The sequence below is a fragment of the Bos indicus genome, chromosome 11 (genome assembly GCF_029378745.1).
Source record: "Bos indicus isolate NIAB-ARS_2022 breed Sahiwal x Tharparkar chromosome 11, NIAB-ARS_B.indTharparkar_mat_pri_1.0, whole genome shotgun sequence".
In the NCBI taxonomy this organism is placed as follows: domain Eukaryota; kingdom Metazoa; phylum Chordata; class Mammalia; order Artiodactyla; family Bovidae; genus Bos; species Bos indicus.
In genome coordinates, this window is record NC_091770.1 from 53,665,931 (window position 1) to 53,686,757 (window position 20,827).

Genomic DNA, 20,827 nt, shown 5'->3' on the forward strand with positions numbered 1-20,827 from the left:
ACCGTTAGCTGTCCTCCAATGGATACCGTGGCCATGCAGCATCACATAAGAAGACCAAGTGTGTCTTCTTTAAGCCCTGGGGATCAAATCTATCCCAGTTTTTCAGGATACAGTTCAAAGGAGTGAGGCTGGAATTGTTAGCTCCCATCTGTAAGAGAGAAAAAAGCGACCAAGGCCATTTTTCTACCGGAGGCATCCCTCCCTGCTCTAGATGGGGGTGTAGACAGACGATACACCAAAAGCTTTTCCTTCCTGGTCGGACTTAGTCTGTCCCTTATCAATTCAGGCGCCGTACTCGTCCCTCCCGGTTCTACCACCGAGATGGGGTGGGGATGTACCAGGGGTAGACTTGATAGCATCCCTACTTCACATCCAGCTCTTCACTTTTAACCTTGCTTGCCTCTGATGTCACCCGGGGTGAAGCAGAGTAACCTTCCGGAATACCTCCCAAGCTAAGACCGCTGGGGAAAACATGTGTCACCTGAGTGCCTGTGCATGACCCTGAGTATTTCCTGACTACAATAAGACCGACGTGAACATAAAACTGAGATGTTCTTTCCAAGCATCACCACACCAGTATAACAGCCTCCTCTGATCCACTAGGAGCCGGTGTTACCAAAGAAAAAAACCCATTGCAGTCCCAATCTGAGTAACCTTTAACCTCAGAGCTCCATCTAGCTTCCGAACTTTTGATTCCTAGCTAGGCTAGGCGCTTTATTGGCTACCAATCCAAGTTTGGGACCTAAGCCACAGTACACAATAACAGTATAGATCACAAGTCCCTTGAAAGTCTATGATCCGATAGATTAGGTTAGTACTTCTAATTCCCAAGGAGTTATGAAATGGTAAAAGAGACCGAAAAGTTTGACCAAGAAAGGAGAGTTCAGTCCACACGCTTTGCCCATTTCTGGTCTGTTCCCAAAGGAGACATTGGGTGCTTCTTGGCATTGGCAGGTCGGTATAATGCCCCGACAGGTTTTTGCCATAAGCCGTATGAGATCGCCGTGGAACCGCAGAGCAGGGCTCCTTACTTGCTTCATGAAGGGCATGCCATTCATTCACACAAGGACGGTAGAGTTAGTAAAGCACAGCAGAAAATGTGTTCGCTAAGAGAACAAAGAACTAAAGCTCCAAGCATCCTTACCTTGTCCTGAAGGATCCCTGATGAGCCCCCAAGATGAAAGGTTGTTGAATCACGTGAATATACCGGGATTCTTGGCCCCCGGAGGAGAAGAAATCAATCTGGGGCCAGAGACAAGGCTTGATCGCTCAGAGCTTTTGTGTAATAAAGTTTTATTAAAGTATAAAGGAAATAGAGAAAGCTTCTGACATAGGCACCAGAAGAGGGCAGAAAGAATACCCGCTTGCTAGTGTTAACAATGAGGTTATATAATCCAAAGAATGTCTGGAGGTTGTAAAGACCTCATCAGACCTACTCTCATAGTTTACATTTTAAGATAACACTGTCCTCAGGCAAGATACATCCTTGTAAAGACCAGGTCTACTCCCATAATTAACATTTTAAGATAACAGAAGGTTGAATCCAAAGACTGTCCTTAGGCAGGATACATTATTGTTATATAATCCTAAGGAATGTGGAGAAAGAAAAAAAGTTTGTCCTTTCTTCCTCCTTGAGAATTCCAGACCCCTCTCTCCTTGGGGACCCGTAGACTCCCTATCAACCTGCCTAGGAAATGACTCTCTCAAAATGAGGCTTTCAAAACCTAAGTCACATTACCCAGTAGGAAATTAAAAGCACAGGATTTGAATTCAGACCTTTTCCCTTCTTTAATCATTTCCATTCCTTTCTGTTTGGTCTACACTGTGTTTAAACCTAATAATGATCCAGGGTATTGTTCTATATCTTGCTCCTAGGAAATACTGAACCTTCTCAAGTAGTTTGAGAATACCATTACTTAAAGTTACTGGTATAGCAAAGGATTAACAGATAAGCATGTAAACTAGTTTATTTGTCAGGTAGGATTCCAAGATCAGTCAAAGCTGAAATATGTTTGTCAGAAGTGCAATTAAGTTGGCTGACTTGGTGGACATTCTCATCAGGAGTCAGGAACTGGACAGGCTGCATCTGCTGTCACTTGTGTTACTACTAATATCAGCAGGACCCTGTGTGTGGGACTCCTGGGCACAAAAGCCTTCTATGTCCCCCATTTCTTTCATTAGGAAACAGGCTTCATTCAACCTTCATGACTTCCCCTGAGTTCTAATGGCAGGTTAAAGTGGTTGTTAATCAGGGAAAGGAGAGGATGCAAGATAAGGGAGATATAGTCAAGAGAAACAATTATGCAGTCTCAGGGAAGGGTCATGGTTCCCCGTCAAGGGATACACACAAATATATCTTTGTTTTACAGAAACTGAAACCCCTATCAGGTGGGAGAAGTTAATAGTTAACAACAGTACCTGCCCACAAACATGCAGACCTCAGACTGGTTGGAAACAGAAGGGATGATGCTGACTTCCAATTATTTCACTACCAACCAGTCAAAAGAATGTCCACAATCTGATCACAGCCTCTTTGAACCATTACTATAAAACTCCTCACTACTCCATCCAGGTTGAGACACAGTGTTGAGGGCTCTATTCCTCTGTGGCCCCCTCTGCCTGGAAAAACAGTAAAGCTATTTTCTACTTCACTCCAAACTCTGTCCCTGAGATTTAATTTGTTATCAGGGTATGGAGACAGGATTCAGCTTCTCTACCATCACCAAGACAGAAGGGCAACAAGAAATATTATAGACCAGTACTTAAATACATGATGTTGCATCTAGGGAGGATGTAGGGTAAGAGCTGAGCCCTTATTGTCTATGTCAGCTGGGATTATACCTTCTCTATGACATGTAAGAGAATCATTGCTAGTGAATAATCATTAAATATGTATACCTATGGCTGATTCATGTTGATGTTTGGCAGAAACCAACACAATTCCATAAAACAATTATCGTTCAATTAAAAAATAAATTAATTAAAGAAGAAATATTTACAGTCTGAATGACATTGGGCCCTGAGTGCAACTGGCACTTGGGATAGAAATTTAAGTAAAAGAAACAAAAATATATGTATAAGCCCATTTGGGGGTGACACTCTGGATCTAGCCCACAACCAAAGATAAACCAAAAGTTATCTTGCAAAAGATAAACCAAAATAAGAAAAATTCAGAAAGGAAAACTAGTGGCAGAAACACTAGGGGAAAAGGAAGAAGCAAAATAAGCAGAGGGGACTTCCCTGGTGGTCCAGTGGCTAAGATTTCATGCTCCTAATACAGGGGGCCCAGGTTCAACCTGGTCAGGGGATTGACTGCATATGCCACAACTAAGACCCAGCACAGCCAAAATAAATAAATATTAAATAAAAAAAAATAAGCCAGGAACTTGAGGTAACCTCAGAATATTGTTTTGTTTTATTTTCCAATGGTAAATAAAATGTTATCTTGTCTCTTCATCAAAATTACAACTGTTTGTCCCTTGACCAATACCATTCCCACATCACAGCAATATTATCCTGTGATTAAAACTCATACACATTTTGATCCAGATTTAGGGGTTCTATTTGTGCAATTTATCTTTTACTTGCAATGTCTTTTTTCATTATTGTTTCACTAAATTTGGCTGGACTCTTTGATATGGTTTCCTTCTAAGCCCTATGGCACCTTTTTGTCACTGTGCTAAATAGCTGCTCTTAGAAGAGCCCCATGTGTTGACCTTTCCACAGAATCAAAATAATTTCTTAGCAACCTCTTTTCTAGGACCACTTCAAAGTTTATCAACAGCAAATTGTTTGTGACTGCTAGGTTAGGTCACTGTGTTACCATAAGATGTGATTATAGCTATGGGTTGAATCAAACTTTTCTGGAAATGTATGTATTAATAGCACCAAGAAAGAGTCAAACTACCCAGAACCTATTTCATTTGGTGAGAATAAGCATCTAGAGACTCACAGATGGAATTGTTATTGATGTATTCTCTAAGGGGGTGCTGAGAAATCAGATGATAAAACAGGAATTCTCTTTTCATGAGCTTTTGATGGATATTTAAGAAAAACATTTTGAAGAATTATATTGGGAATGCAAAGTGAGTCTCTAGACAAAGTCATTCTCAAATAAAATTTGGGACATACACCACTTTCCAGTCTTCAGAAATGGTGCCCTTGGAAAGCATGTAAGTCATCCTAGGAGAGTGAAGTGAAAGGTGTGCCAACACCAGACAAGGAGAAAAAGTGTTTCTTTGGGACAGAATATGGTACCAATTGAATGGTCTTTGATATGTTGAGATAAATACTGAAAATTTATCCATCAATGTTTACTCAAAAGTGAAAGATCAAGCTTAATATGTCATTTATGATACCAGCATTTCTACTGGAATGGAGAAGGAGATGGGTATTTTTGAATTTTGATTAAAGGATTAGAGAATACTCTCCTACTTCTGTGAGCAATCTTGTAGTTCTGAGGGAACTGGTAAAGTTGACATCAGCAGAAACAGATGCAATGGTGACAACAAAGGTAGGCATTATGAAAAGTTCAACTCTGGCAAGATTTGACCCAGGAGGAAGGAATAACATTGTGTTGGTAGTGACTTGATCTGGAACATCCTGGCCATGAGTAGTGACAACTAGTGAAACCACGTGGTTCTGCAGCAGAACCATACATACTGGAAAACAAGCTGGAAGCTGGGCTACCTGGATGGCACTAGCAGAGAGAAGAGGTGAGCTCCACCGCGAAGAGGGGAATGAGAGCAAAACAGAAGGAAAGATCCACAGTGTTGCACAGAGTGCTGGCACAAAGGCAAAGCACACTCCCTCTCATTGCTGGCTTTCCCAAACTCTCTTCGTGTTCTCTTCTTAAGCAGTGTGTGCAGGAAAATCATGAAAGATTAATAAGAACAATAAAGAAGATTAACAAACCCCAGTGTTTATATTCACTATTTAATCAGAACAACCTAAAGACGTCCCTGAAAGAAATTCAAAAGAATTTCCATTTTTTTGCAGTTGAACTTTGGTAATAGAATTGTCAAAGGTAGAATACTGGCTATTTAGCAACCTTGGGACATTGGAAAAAAGCAATTGAACAGTCTAATTTTACTTTTCTAAAATAATAATAATAAAAAAAATTGGTGATGGTCAAACATTAGGGTATATATATGTGGTAATATTCAACCCAATGTTTTATTCATCACAAATACATATACACACATGCAAATCATAGTTTCTCCTTTTCTTTCACCTTCTGTACTTAAAAACAAAGACTGAGTGATAAGATTTGGGTTAACGGTGGTTATAGCATAAAAAGAACATTTGATTTGTGGATTTGGATTTTGGAAACTGTTTTGTTATTAAATAGGTCAAGAATACTTGCAAATAGTTCTCAATCTACAATTAAATTTAATGTAGCTACATAAGAGCCTAAGAGTAATATAACCTCTTCATATTTCAATAACTGTCAAGGTCTTTCTTGGCACTAATATTGGGACTCTTCTGCTGCTGTTTAGTTGCTCTGTCATGTCCAACTCTTGTGACCCCATGGACTGTAGCTTTCCAGGTTTCTCTGTCCATGGCATTTTCCAGGCAAGAATACTAGAGTGGGTTGCCATGTCCTTCTTCAGGGAATCTTCCTGACCCAGGGATTGGACTTGCATCTCCGGTGTTTCCTACATTTCAGTCGGATTCTTTTCCCACTGAGCCATTGGGACTCTGGTATAGGGTAATTATACCACAGGACAGACACATCATATCTGATCTCTGCCTCTAAAGAAGATGCAGTTGGTTGTGAAGTTACAGATGCAGAAAAGATATATTCCCTCATCAAGTTATAATTGTCACCTATTTTATAGATGTACAGCAATTGTTGAAATAGATCAAAACAAACATTTTCCCAGGGGTGAACAATTCACCATAAGGTATTAGCCATTTTGAAGTTCTATGGGGAATACTTGTTGGCTGGTTAAATGAGAATAAGACTAGCGTGTACATGATAATCAATAGGACAAAACCACTGTGCAAGAAATATCTGGTGTTATGCTTCAGAGCTTTAACATGTTTCTGACTGGAGTGAGAAAACATGTATTTCTTTTACATTTCACAGTGAAATGAATCCAGGGCATTTTGGTAACTCACTCATTTCTTTAAAACATCAGGAAAAAGAGACTAAGTGTTGGTCTCTTTGGACTGCTGTGTTTTGTTGAGGGTGACAGTTTCTATATTCAGAGGAGAGGCTATTTGAGAATATTGAAGACATTTCACTTAACAAACCCCAACACAAATACAGATAAAAAGCTGAATCCTTGTCCTTAAGTTTTGCAAGTGAATATAAAGGGTAAAAGTAAAAATGTGATGATCACTGTCCCTCTGCTGCCAATTCATCACAGAAATTACCTGGGCTATAGGCTGGTGTCATCTATGATGCTACTGTTTGCTTAAGGAGATACACAGAGGTTAGAGCTGACAGAAAAGCAAACTAAGCCTCACTATTCTATCTTTTCTGTACCATTTTGATTGTATTGCTCTGGGGGTGTATCGTATTTTTGTTACTATTATTTAGGCATTGGAAAAGACCCTGATGCTGGGAAAGATTGAGGACAAGGGAAGAAGGAGGTGACAGAGGATGAGATGGTTGGAAGGCATCACTGACTCAATGGACATGAGTTTGAACAAATTCTGTGAGACAGTGAAGGACAGGGAAGCCTGGCATGAGGCAGTCCATGGAGCAGCAAAGAGATGGACATGACTTAGTGACTAAACAGCAACAACAACTTTGGCATTCCTTAGAACAACTACAAAGTCTTATGCTTCCATTTTCCCATTTATTAATCAGTTTAATTGACACTGAAGATATACCCAGTGGTGACTCCATTATTATTCCAAAGAACAAAACTGTCAGCACTCATTATCGATCACTTGGAGTTATTGTGCAAATATTAATCCACTTAAATTGATATAGATGTAAATATGGACAATAGCACTCATCTCACACACTAGTAAAGTCATGCTCAAAATTCTCCAAGCCAGGCTTCAGCAATATGTGAATCATGGACCTCCTGATGTTCAAGCTGGTTTTAGAAAAGGCAGAGGAACCAGAGATCAAATTGCCAACATCCGCTGGATCATCAAAAAAGCAAGAGAGTTCCCGAAAAGCATATATTTCTGCTTTATTGACTATGCCAAAGCCTTTGACTGTGTGGATCACAATACTGTGAAAAATTCTGAAAGACATGGGAATACCAGACCACCTGATCTGCCTCTTGAGAAATTTGTATGCAGGTCAGGAAGCAACAGTTAGAACTGGACATGGAACAACAGACTGGTTCCAAATAGGAAAAGGAGTTCGTCAAGGCTGTATATTGTCACCCTGTTTATTTAATTTATATGCAGAGTACATCATGAGAAACGCTGGACTGGAAGAAACACAAACTGGAATCAATATTGCCGGGAGAAATATCAATAACCTCAGATATGCAGATGACACCACCCTTATGGCAGAAAGTGAAGAGGAACTCAAAAGCCTCTTGATGAAAGTGAAAGTGGAGAGTGAAAAAGTTGGCTTAAAGCTCAACATTCAGAAAACGAAGATCATGGCATCTGGTCCCACCACTTCATGGGAAATAGATGGGGAAACAGTGGAAACAGTGTCAGACTTTATTTTTCTGGGCTCCAAAATCACTGCAGATGGTGACTGCAGCCATGAAATTAAAAGACGCTTACTCCTTGGAAGGCAAGTTATGACCAACCTAGATAGCATATTCAAAAGCAGAGACATTACTTTGCCAACAAAGGTTCATCTAGTCAAGGCTATGGTTTTTCCTGTGGTCATGTATGGATGTGAGAGTTGGACTGTGAAGAAGGCTGAGTGCCGAAGAATTGATACTTTTGAACTGTGGTGTTGGAGAAGACTCTTGAGAGCCCCTTGGACTTCAAGGAGATCCAACCAGTCCATTCTGAAGGAGATCAGCCCTGGGAGTTCTTTGGAAGTAATGATGCTAAAGCTGAAACTTCAGTACTTTGGCCACCTCATGCAAAGAGTTGACTCATTGGAAAAAACTCTGATGCTGGGAGGGATTGGGGGCAAAAGGAGAAGGGGAAGACGGAGGATGAGATGGCTGATTGGCATCACTGACTCGCTGCACGTGAGTCTGAGTGAACTCCGGGAGTTGGTGATGGACAGGGAGGCCTGGCGTGCTGAGATCATGGGGTCGCAAAGAGTCGGACATGACTGAGCGATTGATCTGATCTGATTGAATGATAAAGTCTTGTCATTTTGTAAATAATCTCCTTTTTATGTAGGCCTTAAATGCCCAGTTATCTGAACATTATATGCCCTTATCCTTTCTTTTCCTCATCAACGCTATAATATAGACAATATAGTTTTCTCGGCTGATTCTTCAGAAACAATAAATGTTAGTAATATTTTCCAATATCTATCTAAGTGTGATTTAGCACTTTACTAAAATTAGAGGCTGAATGAAACCTAGAATTTATTATTTGAAAGATGCTTAAGAACTCTAAAGGCTCAAATGTATGTACCTCTAAAAATATAATGTTAGTGATAAGGTTAATCATTTAAGAAAACCTTTTTTTCTCTTGATTTTTGTAGATGAACTACATGAAATCCTCAAAATGGAAAGGACAGGGCAACTGCCTACTCTATCTCATATAATCTGGGTCCTTATTAAAAGTCTCCTGTGCATCCCAAGAACAAATAGAATTATACTATGGTCTTAACACACTACAAAATATCCCATTGAGCTGAGGAAAAATGCTATTTACTTATTCATTAATTTACATAACAAAGAAGTATTTAGCACCAACTGTGAAGACTATTCTGCTTGCATGTAGCCTCTTGTTCTATTCAGTTACAAAGCTTTATTAAATAATTAGAACTTGAGATCTGCTTTTCAGATCCCAGTTGTACCCTCACAAGCAGATACATTTTGTAAAGCCACTCCTATCATCCAGCCTTGCTTCACTTGAGTGGTGATAGGATTATATGAAACAGATGCCATCAATTCTAACTCAGCCATCGCCATGTAAGAAGCCTTCAGATTTATAAAAAGAAACTTCTCAAGTGCTCCAGACCTTACTTAGTGTATTTAGTTTCTGGTCATACAAAACATGGCAATAGGTCAATACATGCCATAGAGAAACTGGAATCCCTTCATTCAAATAGAAAAGAAGTTTTTGTAAATATGTATTTCCAATTATGACATGCCTGCCCCATCTTGTAACCTCTTCATCATTCATATAGAAATGAAGAGGGGACAGTAATCTTAACAAGGTGGTGGGGTTTCAGGTCATTCTTCATTGCTCATCACATTTCTCTCATCTCAGTCTTTAATTCACACCATACATATATCTTCTGGCTCTGAAAGACTTGATTTCTTTAAAAAAAATATTAAAATTGAAGGTGTAAAGGAGAGGGTGAGATAATTTCAGAGAATAGCATTGAAATATATACATTACCATATTTTAAATAGATAGCCAGTGGTAATTTGCTGTATGATGCAAGGAACCCCAAACTGGTGCTCTAAGAAAACCTAGAGGGGTGGGTTGGGGAGGCAGGCAGGAGGGAGATTTAGGAGGGATGGGACATGTGTATACCTATGGCTGATTCATGCCGATGTATGGCAGAAACCATCACAATATTGAAATTACACACTAATTAAAAATTAAAATAAAAGCTTTTAAGATGTCAAAAAATTCTGACCTTGATGATCTGGAAACATTTTCTCCCTCACATTATTTTCACTTCTTTTTATGTGACACCTTCCCCCAGAAAGTAGTTTTGCATTCATATAGTGACCTTAAAAAGTCCTAGATGGAGTGGCATTTTTAGTCTAAACAGCACCCTCTGGTTCACTCAATAAAGGCAGTCACTTACTCTTCCTGTTTATACAGCCCACTTTAGCAGGTATCTTAAAGACTATAGGTTATCAATAATTTTCCCTCCTCTGCTTTGTTTGTGAGTTGATGTGCTTTTATTGGAAGAAGGAAATGGCAACGCACTCCAGTGTTTTTGCCTAGAGAATTGCATGGACAGAGGAGCCTGGTGGGCTGCCGTCTATGGGGTCGCACAGAGTCGCACACGACTGAAATGACTTAGCAGCGGCAACAGTGCTTTTATTGAAAATTCAATGAATAAAAATCTATCTCTATAAATATGTATAAATCTATTTACTATACATATATCCACATTTATTTTGCTATGAAAGAGGGTTTGAGGATGAGCTAAATATTTAGTCTTTGGAACCACAGCATTCATCAAAAACAAAGAAACAAGTAAAAGTAATTTTATGTTTTCTGGCGTAACAAAATTGAGAACTTTATGCTTTAAACCACTTAAAAATTACATGGCTTTTTCTGTTTTGAAATGGAAATCTCATCACCTTGGTGTCAAACTCTATGACTTCAAAGCCAGTGAAGGACTATATAAGGAACTGGGAAAATGAAAGAAATGTAAGTTAAACATAATTGCTTTAAAGAAGGTGTGAAAATAAAAATTCATTAGCTTATCCTTTGACCAAAGTGGAACAACTAATTTGCTGGATTTTCTAAGTCATAGGCAACAATACACACACACACACACACACACACACACACACACACACACACACACACACCCCACATACTGAGGTTAGTTTGTGGGAAATAATTTAAATACTAGCAAATGGTCACTTTGTACATGGTCTTTGCTAAAGACATTAAGTTCATCATGTATTTAACCTGCACAACAATCCTGTTAGGCAACTTACATAGAAATAAATAGAAATAAACAGAAAATCAGTGCAGTTAGAAATCTGTGTCAAGTCACACAATTATCAAATACTGGACCTGAATTTAGAACCTCTCTAGCTCTAAAGTCCAGCACCTAAAACAGAGCAAGGCTCAAAACAAGCTCTCTATTAGTATTATCAGTGCTATTTAAATATTGCTTTTTACAGTTTTACATATACCTGTAACAAATCATGCACATAGACATGGTGGCAATATAGCTACCATGATTTTGGGTTCTGCAGGCTTTGCTCCCATGAATAATATAGTCTCTTAGACTTAATTTTAAGTTTCAGAATCACTCTTGGATTGTATCTCTTTAACATTGTTATTTGATTTACAGAAATGTCTAAGTTACTGGGGAATATGAACCGTAAAGCAGGAGTTTTATGGAGATTATTGCAGTTAGGTGAGGAGAAATAATCATAAGCATCTTAATGAGCACAAAAATTTACTTTGTAGATAAATTCCACTGTCACCCTCAACCCACACACCCACCAAGAACCAATAGTAAGGACCAATAGCAATAGTAACACCTATAGCAATGACTTTGATTCGCTATTAAAATTACTAAGACAGGTTTCACTAGATTAAGTGTTTTGGGGCCCCATACAACCTTGATCATGCAAAAATAAGAGGTAAAAAATATAACTGGCAGTTAATTAAAAATGAGATAGAGAAATTAGGGACTGGGCAGTTATTTGAAAGGGAAAGGAAGTGCTGCTATTCTCTCCATTTTGGAAGTAAAGTAAAGTAAAAAAAAAAAATAATAAAGTAAATAAACTGCTGAAAAGTCAGCCGATAGTATTATGGGATTTCCCTTGTATGTAAATTACTGCTTTTCCTTGATACTTTTAATATTTTCTCTCTCTCTCTCTCTCTTTTTTTTTTTTTTTTTTCTAGAGACAGAGTCTCTCTATGTTACCCAGGCTGGAATGCAGTGGCTATTCACAGGCATGACCCCACTACTGATCAGCATGGGAGTTTTGACCTGTTCCATTTCCGACCTGGGCCAGTTCACCCCTCCTTAGGCAACCTAGTGGTCTCCTGCTCCTGGGAGGTGTCCACACGCCAAACTTAGTGCAGACACCTGATCGGTCAGTGCACTACAGCCCAGAACTCCTGGGGTCAAGCAATCCTCCAGCCTCAGCCTCCCAAGCAGGTGGGACTACAGGCACGTGCCACCACATCTGGCAATAATTTCTTTTTATCTCCAATATTTTCCATTTTAGTTATAATTTATCTTGGTGTAGTCCTCTTTGGATTAATTCTGTTTGAGACTCTCTGTAATTCTTGGACATAGATATCTGTTTCCTTTCTTAGTGAGGGAAGTCTTTAACTATTATTACATCAGATATGCTCTCTGCTCCTTTCTCCCTCTCTCTCTTCTCCTTCCTGCACATTTATAATGCAAATGCTAGTATGCTTGATGTTGTCCCAGAGGCCTCTGAAACTGTACTCATTTCTTTTTATTCTTTTTTTCTTTCTCTTTGTTTGACTGCAGTTATTTCCACTACAGTATCTACTAGCCTCGCTGAGCTGTTCTTCTGTATCATCCACTGTTAATTCCTTCTAGTGTATTTTTTGTTTCAGTTGTTGAATTCTTGATCTCTCATTGGTTCTTCTTTATATTTGTTCTTTATTGAAAGTGTCTAACTTCTCACTCTGCTCCTCCATTCTTCTCTCCAGTTCTTTAAGTATCTTTATGATCATTACTTTTAACTCTATCTGATAGATTGTGTACATGAGTGCTAAGTCACTTCAGTCATGCCCGACTCTTTGTGATGTTATGGACTGTAGCCCACCAGGCTCCTCTGTCCATGGGATTTTCCAGGCAAAAATACTGGAATGGGTTGACATTCCATTCCCCAGGGGAATCTTCCTGACCCAGGAATCTCTTACATTCAAGAGATTGGAGAATCTCTTACACCCAAGTCTTTCTTACATCCCCTGCTTTGCAGGTAGGTTTTTTATCAGACTCCACCTTGGAAGCCCATTGGGTAGATTGCCTATCTCCAATTCACTTAGTCCTTATGGGGTTTTATCATGTTTCTTGTCTGGAACATGTTCCTCTGTTGCCTCATTTACTATATTTATTTCTATGTAGTTGGTAGGCTGGTTATGTTTCCTGACCTTGAAGAAGTGGTTTCTTATAAGAAATACCCTATGCTTCCCAGCATCACATTTCCTGTGGTCACCAGAACTACATGCTCTATGGATGCCCCCTATTTGGGCTCCATGTGTCCTTCTATTGTGGTGGACTCTCTCCTATGTGCAATCTGGTGGGCATGGCTGGCCTCTTCCCAGGTGGTTGCCACTGGTTGGTGGGATCATGAGTTGGCTGGCTGCAGAACCCCAGGTGTGTTTGGGGCTGGGGCTAGCTCAGTGGTGGGCAGAGCCAAGTTTTGGCATGTGTGGTTGTGGTTCCAGGCCTCTTGAATCTAGAACCACTTGAATCTAGAACCTCTTGAATCTTCTCCTAGTGGGAGAAGCCAAGGCTCAGAGAGTCGGGGCTCTCTCTTGGGGTTCACTGGTAGGCAGAGCTGGATACTGGTATCCCTGATTGCAGGGCCCTGGGGTTCCTGAAGCTGGTTTTAGCCTGATGGAGAGTGAAGCTGGTTCCTGGGGCTTCACACACATTCATTGTTGTGTGAAGCTATATTTGGGGCTAATTTGTCTTGGGACCCACCTGCAGGCATAATGGAACCTTGATAAGTGGGGCCTGTTTCTGACACAGGTGACTGCAGTATCCAGGGTGCCCTGAAGCTTGTGTGTGCCCACTGCTTGGTGGAACTGGATCCCAGAGATGTTGGCTGAGAGGCCCAAATCTCTCAGAGCTGGTGTTGGCCTAATAGTGGACCAGGTCAGGGACCAGGGGGTCCAAGACTGGTGCTAGCCTGCTGGTGAGTAGACTGGGTTTTGCCATAGCAGGCTGAGGGGCTGCAGTGGCTTGAGCCTGGTGTCCACGCATGGTGGGCACTACCAGGGCACTTGGTATCCTGAGACTGATGCCAGCCCATTGATGTGTGAGGTTGAGCCCTGGGCTAATTCTGTCTCTCTTGTGGGGAAAGCCAGGTCCTAGTGTTTCTGCCTACAGTTCCCTGAAGGTACCTGAGTTGGTTGTCATACTACTGGTGTGTTAGACTTGGGCCCAGGGAGTTGTAGGCTGATGACAGCTCACTGTTAGGCAGAGTGGGGCCCCAGAATCTCTGCTATTGGGCTCCAGAAGTCCCATAGTTGGTGTGTCATCTCACAGGTGGTCAGAGTTGAGGCCCAGTTAGGCCCTAGGGCAGATGCCTACCCACTGGTGGGTGCGGCTGTTTCCAAGGCTAGAGCTGCCTCACTGGTGGGTAGAGATAATTCCTGGGACCTCTATGCCCAAGTCTTGTTAGTCCTGGGTCTAATACCTGCTCACTTGTGGAGAAAGTCTTGTCCTGCTTACTTTGGTGAATAGGGTCATGTCACAGGGATCAGGGAGTCTTAAAGCATACTGCATGCTGGTAGGTCAGGTGGTGTCCAGTGCTAATAAGCTTCAAGAAAGATTAAAATATAGCATTTGTCTGCACCAGTGTCTGTGCCATAGAATAAGCTTTCAAAAATGGCTGCTGCCAGTGTCTATGTCTCCACGGTGAGCTCCAGTTGTGTTCTGCCTCTTTGGGAGAGTCTCTAAAACCAGCAGATGAGTCTAACCCAGACTCCTTTCAAATTACTGCTTCTGTCCTGGGTTTCAGAGCATGAGAGATTTTGTGTGCATCCTTTAAGAGTAGAATATTTGTTTGTGACAGTCCTCTGGATCCCCTGAAAGCAAGCCCTGATAGCCTTCAAAGTCAAACTTTCTATGAGCTCATATTTCCAGTACAGAAACACAGGGCTGAGGAGTCTAATGTGGGGCTCCGACCAATTACTCCTTGGAGAGAACTTCTGAAGTTGTAATTATCCTCCTGTTTGTGGGTCACCACCAAGGATTATGGAGAAGGCAATGGCACCCCACTCCAGTACTCTTGCCTGGAAAATCCCACGGATGGAAGAGCCTGGTGGGCTGCAGTCCATGAGGTCGCTAAGAGTCAGACATGACTGAGCGACTTGACTTTCACTTTTCACTTTCATGCATTGGAGAAGAAAATGGCAACCCAGTCCAGTGTTCTTGCCTGGAGAATTCCAGGGATGGGGGAGCCTGGTGGGCTGCCGTCTATGGGGTTGCACAGAGTCAGACATGAGTGAAGCGACTTAGCAGCAGCAGCAACCAAGGTTTTTGGTCTTGACTCTACTTCGAATCCATACTCCTGCCCATTTTGTGTGCTTCTTTTTTTATATATTTGGTTGTAGACAATTTTTTGATAGGTTTTAGTTTTTTATTAATAGTTGTTTTGTAAACAGTTGTAATTTTGGTGTGCCTGTGAGAAGAGTTGGGATCAGAGTCTTCATGCTCCACCATTTTGGTCATTCTTCAGGAAATCTTTTTTGAAGAAAAATTGTGCTCAATCCAGGACTTTAAGAATTCTCACAGAATTATTTCTCTCCCAGAAAATATGAGCTCAAATAGAAGAAAATTCATCATATGACTACTGCTGCTGCTGCTAAGTCGCTTCAGTCATGTCTGACTCTGTGCGACCCCATAGACAGCAGCCCACCAGGCTCCCCCATCCCTGGGATTCTCCAGGCAAGAACGCTGGAGTGGGTTGCCATTTCCTTCTCCAATGCAGGAAAGTGAAAAGTGAAAGTGAAAGTGAAATCGCTCAGTTGTGTCCGACTCTTAGCGACCCCATGGACTACAGCCTACCAGGCTACTCCGTCCATGGGATTCTCCAGGCAAGAGTACTGGAGTGGGGTGCCATTGCCTTCTCTGCATCATATGACAGTATAAGCCAAATCAAAGCAATCATGGATATAATTTAATAAAATTATTAGAAAGACTATAAATATGTGATCCAAATGTTTAAAATGGAAAACATAAAAATGGACAAGATTAATAACAAAATATCAAGTTGATTTGATTTTAAAATAACCATCCACTACTTCATTCCCACTAAGACAGCTAAAATTATAGGGGGAAAAAAGGAAAATGACAAGTGTGTTCATGAGAATGTGGAAAAATTGGGTTTCTCGTACATTGCTGTTGAAATGTACAATGGTGTAGTCATCATGGGAAACTTTCTGTTGATTCCTCAAAAAGTTAAACACAGAATTAAGCAATTGTGGGGGCTAGAAAGTCTCAATTTTGAATGGTAGGCCAGCACATTGGAAGTCTGGAAATTTAAGCAAGAGTTGATATTTCAATTTTGAGTACAAATTCTGTGTGAGAGAAGGCTGGAAACTCAAAATGATTTCTGTGTTATAATCTGGAGACAGAATTTTTCTCCTTCAGAAAATTTCATTGTTGATTGAACAACTGGGCACCATAACCTAACTCCTTTGACACATAAAATTAACCATCAAGATCACTTTCTGGTAGGAACATTCAGTGCCAGAATCCATTGGTCAAATCCTTTCCCTTTGTTAGAATATTGGTAGAACCTATTTTGAGATAAAGTGTTCATCAATCTAAGATTCTAACCAACCCATGATAGGCATGCAGAATTAGTCAGAAACATATACCATTTGTTATTGGGAATATTCATTGCTGTAGTGTAAACTAGCCTATACTACATGACACAACAGTAGCATATGTGTGTGCATGTGATATTCTGTACTTAAATGAAAAAGAAAAGGGAAAGGAAGGGAAGTTGCTCAGTCATGTGCAACTCTTTGTGATCCCATGGGCTGTAGCCTACCAGGCTCCTCCGTCCATGAAATTTTCCAGGCAAGAGTACTGGAATGGTTTGCCATTTCCTTCTCCAGGAGATCTTCCTGAGCCAGGGATCAAACCCAGGTCACCCGCGTTGCAGGCAGACATTTTACCATCTGAGCCACCAGGGAAATATGCCTTAAAATGGTGCCATCTTAAACAATGAGAAAATATCTCAATCTACAATACTGAAGCAAATTTTTGATACTAAAGACATTTAGCTTGTAATACTAGTGACTTACATTTTTGATGTTGTCAATGACCTGAAACTCATCAGACTGTGAGCAGTTACATTTACTAGTAGATGATGAATATCTGAAAGAATATTTGTTGCTTGCAACATCATCCTCTTTACTGGTATGAATTTATATATCTAAGAAACATGACTGTGTTATGAAAGACATTATTGATTTTAAATGGATTTGGGCCACATTAACCTACAAAATGAAGAAACGTAATATAAGCAAGGTATTTGTAGTAGAACTTAATTATTCAGCTTTTTACTAGGAAGAACCATAACTGGAAAGTAAATTTATGCACCTCTCCTGCATGAACTCAAAAATCACTCATCAGTCAAAACAGTAATATTAAAATATATTTTTTGTCAGAAAGCATAATTCCTGATTGAAGATCTACTGTAAAAATGGACTTCAATTTAGCCAGTGTCTTTGATGTTATATTCTATGCAGCATAATAAAGATCTCCATACCAATAATGATGTAGAGTGTACTCCTACTTACATTATTTTGTGAACTTTCTTATCTAATAACTTACTTTTAGTATACTTAAAAGTAATCATGAAAATATATGCAGTGGCTGAAAAAATGTGAGATATGTTGGATAGTAAGTTCAAAATGACTCAAAGGGATGTTGTAGGCAGCATCCATAAAGGCAGCCAGGTCTGAGATGTCATTTATTTTACTTCTTGGAACAGATTCACTACATACTTAGTAATGTGCTTATATCAGTTTTCTTACTAAGATAGGGAGATAATTTGTGGCAAATTGTAGGTAACGTATGTCATGTCTTCCTTTCAGTATTCTGACTCCTCAGGCTTTATCTGTGGTGTAGAAGAAATAGAAATGTTCAATTAATACTATAAAAAGTCAACATACCCAGAAATAAAACTCAAAAATAAGGTTTGTTAAACATGCTTTGCTTTTTAGACTGGTCAAGATTTTAAAAGTTATAAATGATGGGGAATCTCATGCACTGCATGCAAATTACTAAAATACTTCCAGTATATTTAATAGAAATATTGGATATGAAAAATATGCTCGTGTTGACTCAAAAACTCCACTTATAATAAATAGTCTTGAAGAAAATGTAATAGAAAATAATATGTGTATAAGGATTTATATCACTGTTATTTGAAGTTGTGAAAAATGAGGCAAAATGTAGGTAGCTACTTACAGATACTAAATAAAATATGGTGTAGCATTTTGATAGATATAAATTTAGATATAATGTTGGTCATATATATGGAAAAAAATATATATATTGTCCCATTTGTGAGGCAGTCAACTAAGTTTTATAGAATATAATAATACTAACACATCACATTGGTGAGCTATCAAAATAATTGTAACATTATACGCAGGCAGTGTGGATACATCAGTCAGTTCAGTTCAGTTCAGTCGCTCCGTTGTGTCCAACTCTCTGTGACTCCATGGACTGCAGCACCCCAAGCCTCCCTGTTCATCACTGACTCCTGGAGCTTACCCAAACTCATGTCCGTTGAGTCAGTGATGCCATCCAACCATCTCACCCTCTGTCGTTCCCTTCTTCTCCTACCTTCATGCTTATATATAACTAAAATGTTTGCTTAATTCATTTAATCTTTTTCTTAAATGACCATGTACTATCTTCATAATAAGATAATATTCCTGTACATATTAACTGAGTCATGTACAGGTGCTCTGTAAGTCAGGATAGAGACTGCACATTTAAAACTAAACAGTTTAAATTTTATTGATTTTTTTGTGTGGTTAAAAAAAGAAAAGAAAACAAAAAATGATGACTTTATTCAAGAGTGTAAACCAGTGAGAACAGTGGAACCAAGTTCAAATATTATGAGGTATGACGTACATTATTTTGCATCCATGTGTCAAATAAAGAATCATTTCTGACTATGGTGACTATGGTTCTGACTATGGTGAGGAGAGAGAAAAAGATATCAGATCAGGAGAAGCCGCCTGCCAATGCAGGAGCCATAAGAGACTTGGGGTTGATCCATGGGTCTGGAGATCCCCTGGAGAAGAGAATGACTATCCACTCCAGTATTCTTGCCTGGAGAATCCCACAGACAGAGGAACCTGGTGGGCTACCATAGGGTCCATAAGGTTGCAAAGAGTCAGATGGATACCACTGAAGCAATTTAGCATATTATTTTTCATCCATGTGTCACATAAAGAATTATTTCAACTTATTTCAATGGGTCTGACTATGGTAAAGAGGGAAAAGGAGATATCATACCAGGAGAAGAATAATGACAGCAGCATGTTTTTTCATTATTTTAGGTAATTCCTTGATATAGAAATCTATGTGTTAAAAACTAAATAGATAAAAGAAATGCACTGTATTTAGTGATGTAATCACTTTCCAAGTATGTGGTTTAAGAAAATGTTAAATATAAGGATGACAGACAAAAACAATAAATTTTAAGTGGAACCTCATTAACAAAATTCAATCCAGTTCAGTCACTCAGTCATGTCCCACTCTTTGGTGGTAAAGGTAAACAAAGGGTTACCTTTCTTTGTTTCTTTGCATATTTCACGAATGTTGTTGTTGTTGTTCAGTTGCTAAATCACGTCTGACTCTTTGTGACCCCATAAACTGCAGCATGCCAGGCTTCCCTGTCCTTCACCATCTCCCAGAGTTTGCTCAAATTCATGTTTATTGAGTCGGTGATGCTGTCTAAACATCTCATCCTCTACCACCCTCTTCTCCTTTTGCCTTAGGTCTTTCTCAGCATCAGGGTCTTTTCCAGTGAGTCAGTTCCTCTCATTAAGTGGCCAAAGTATTGGAGCTTCAGCTTCAGAATCAGTCCTTCCAGTGAATATTCAAGACTGATTTCCTTTAGGATTGACTGGTTTGATCTTGCAGTCCAAGGGACTCTCAAGAGCCTTCTCCAACACCACAGTTCAAAAGCATCAGTTCTTCAGTGCTCAGTTTTCTTTATGGTCCAACTCTCACACCCATGCATAACTACTGGAAAAACCATAACTTTGACTATATGGACCTTTGTCTGTAAAGTAATGTCTCTGCTTTTTAATATGCTGTCTAGGTTTGTCACAACTTTTCTTTCAAGGAGTAAGCGTCTTTTAATTTCACGGCTGCAGTCACCATCTGCAGTGATTTTGGAACCCAAGAAAATAAAACTCTCTCACTGCTTCCATTATTTCCCCATTTATTTGCCATGAAGTGATGGGACTGGATACCATGATCTTAGTTTTCTAAATAGTAAATTTTAAGCCAGCTTTTTCACTCCCCTCTTTCCCCTTCATCAAGAGGTTCTTTAGTTTCTCTTCACTTTCTGCCATAAGGGTGGTGTCATCTGCATATCTGAGGTTATTGATTTTTCTCCATGCAATCTTGATTCCAGCTTGAGTTTCATCCAACCCAGAATTTCACATGATGTACTCTGCATAGGATAGAAGTTAAATAAGCAAGGTGACAATATGCAGTCTTGATGTACTCTTTTCCCAATTTGGAACCAGTCCGTTGTTCCAAAGATTGCTCTACTATTGAGATAAATGGACTTGATGAACTAATGATTCTTTATTGCTCTTCTTAATCTTTTTAATTCTAGTAGAAAAAATAGTCCTTGTAGTGCTATGGGGCTTAACCATTCTGAACAGAAAAGTGACTGAGAATTAATTTAGCAACTGAACTGATTCATGAGTAATCTTTTAATTGCACAATCCCTCATTTTCAGTGATTTTAGAAGGTTTCTATAAAGTGACATTTGTTGAAAGATTGGTGTTACTATGCCGAGATGGAGGTAGTATATTTTTGTAAGCTTAGGACACTTTTAGTGAGTATATTTTGCCCGTGTTTAAAATGGATTAAAAACCCATGGCAAAGGCTTTCAAACTATTCCATGCTGAAAAGATAAAGCTAAGAAAATAGATCACAGGGTCCAGGCTGGACTTCAATGACAAAGGACTCAATTTCACCTATAGAGCAGAAAAAAATTTTTTTTGAAAGTCACTGGGACTCTACCCTCAACGCCTAACAGGTAGAGACTCATGAATGTTTACTTTTGTTGCC

The 20,827-nt window shown here is 39.5% G+C and overlaps 1 pseudogene; it reads left to right on the forward strand.

Moving 5' to 3' along the window:
• The first annotated feature begins 842 nt into the window (after positions 1-842).
• LOC109565569 (nuclear receptor coactivator 6 pseudogene) overlaps positions 843-20,827 on the forward strand; it is a 133,766-nt pseudogene continuing 113,781 nt past the window's right edge.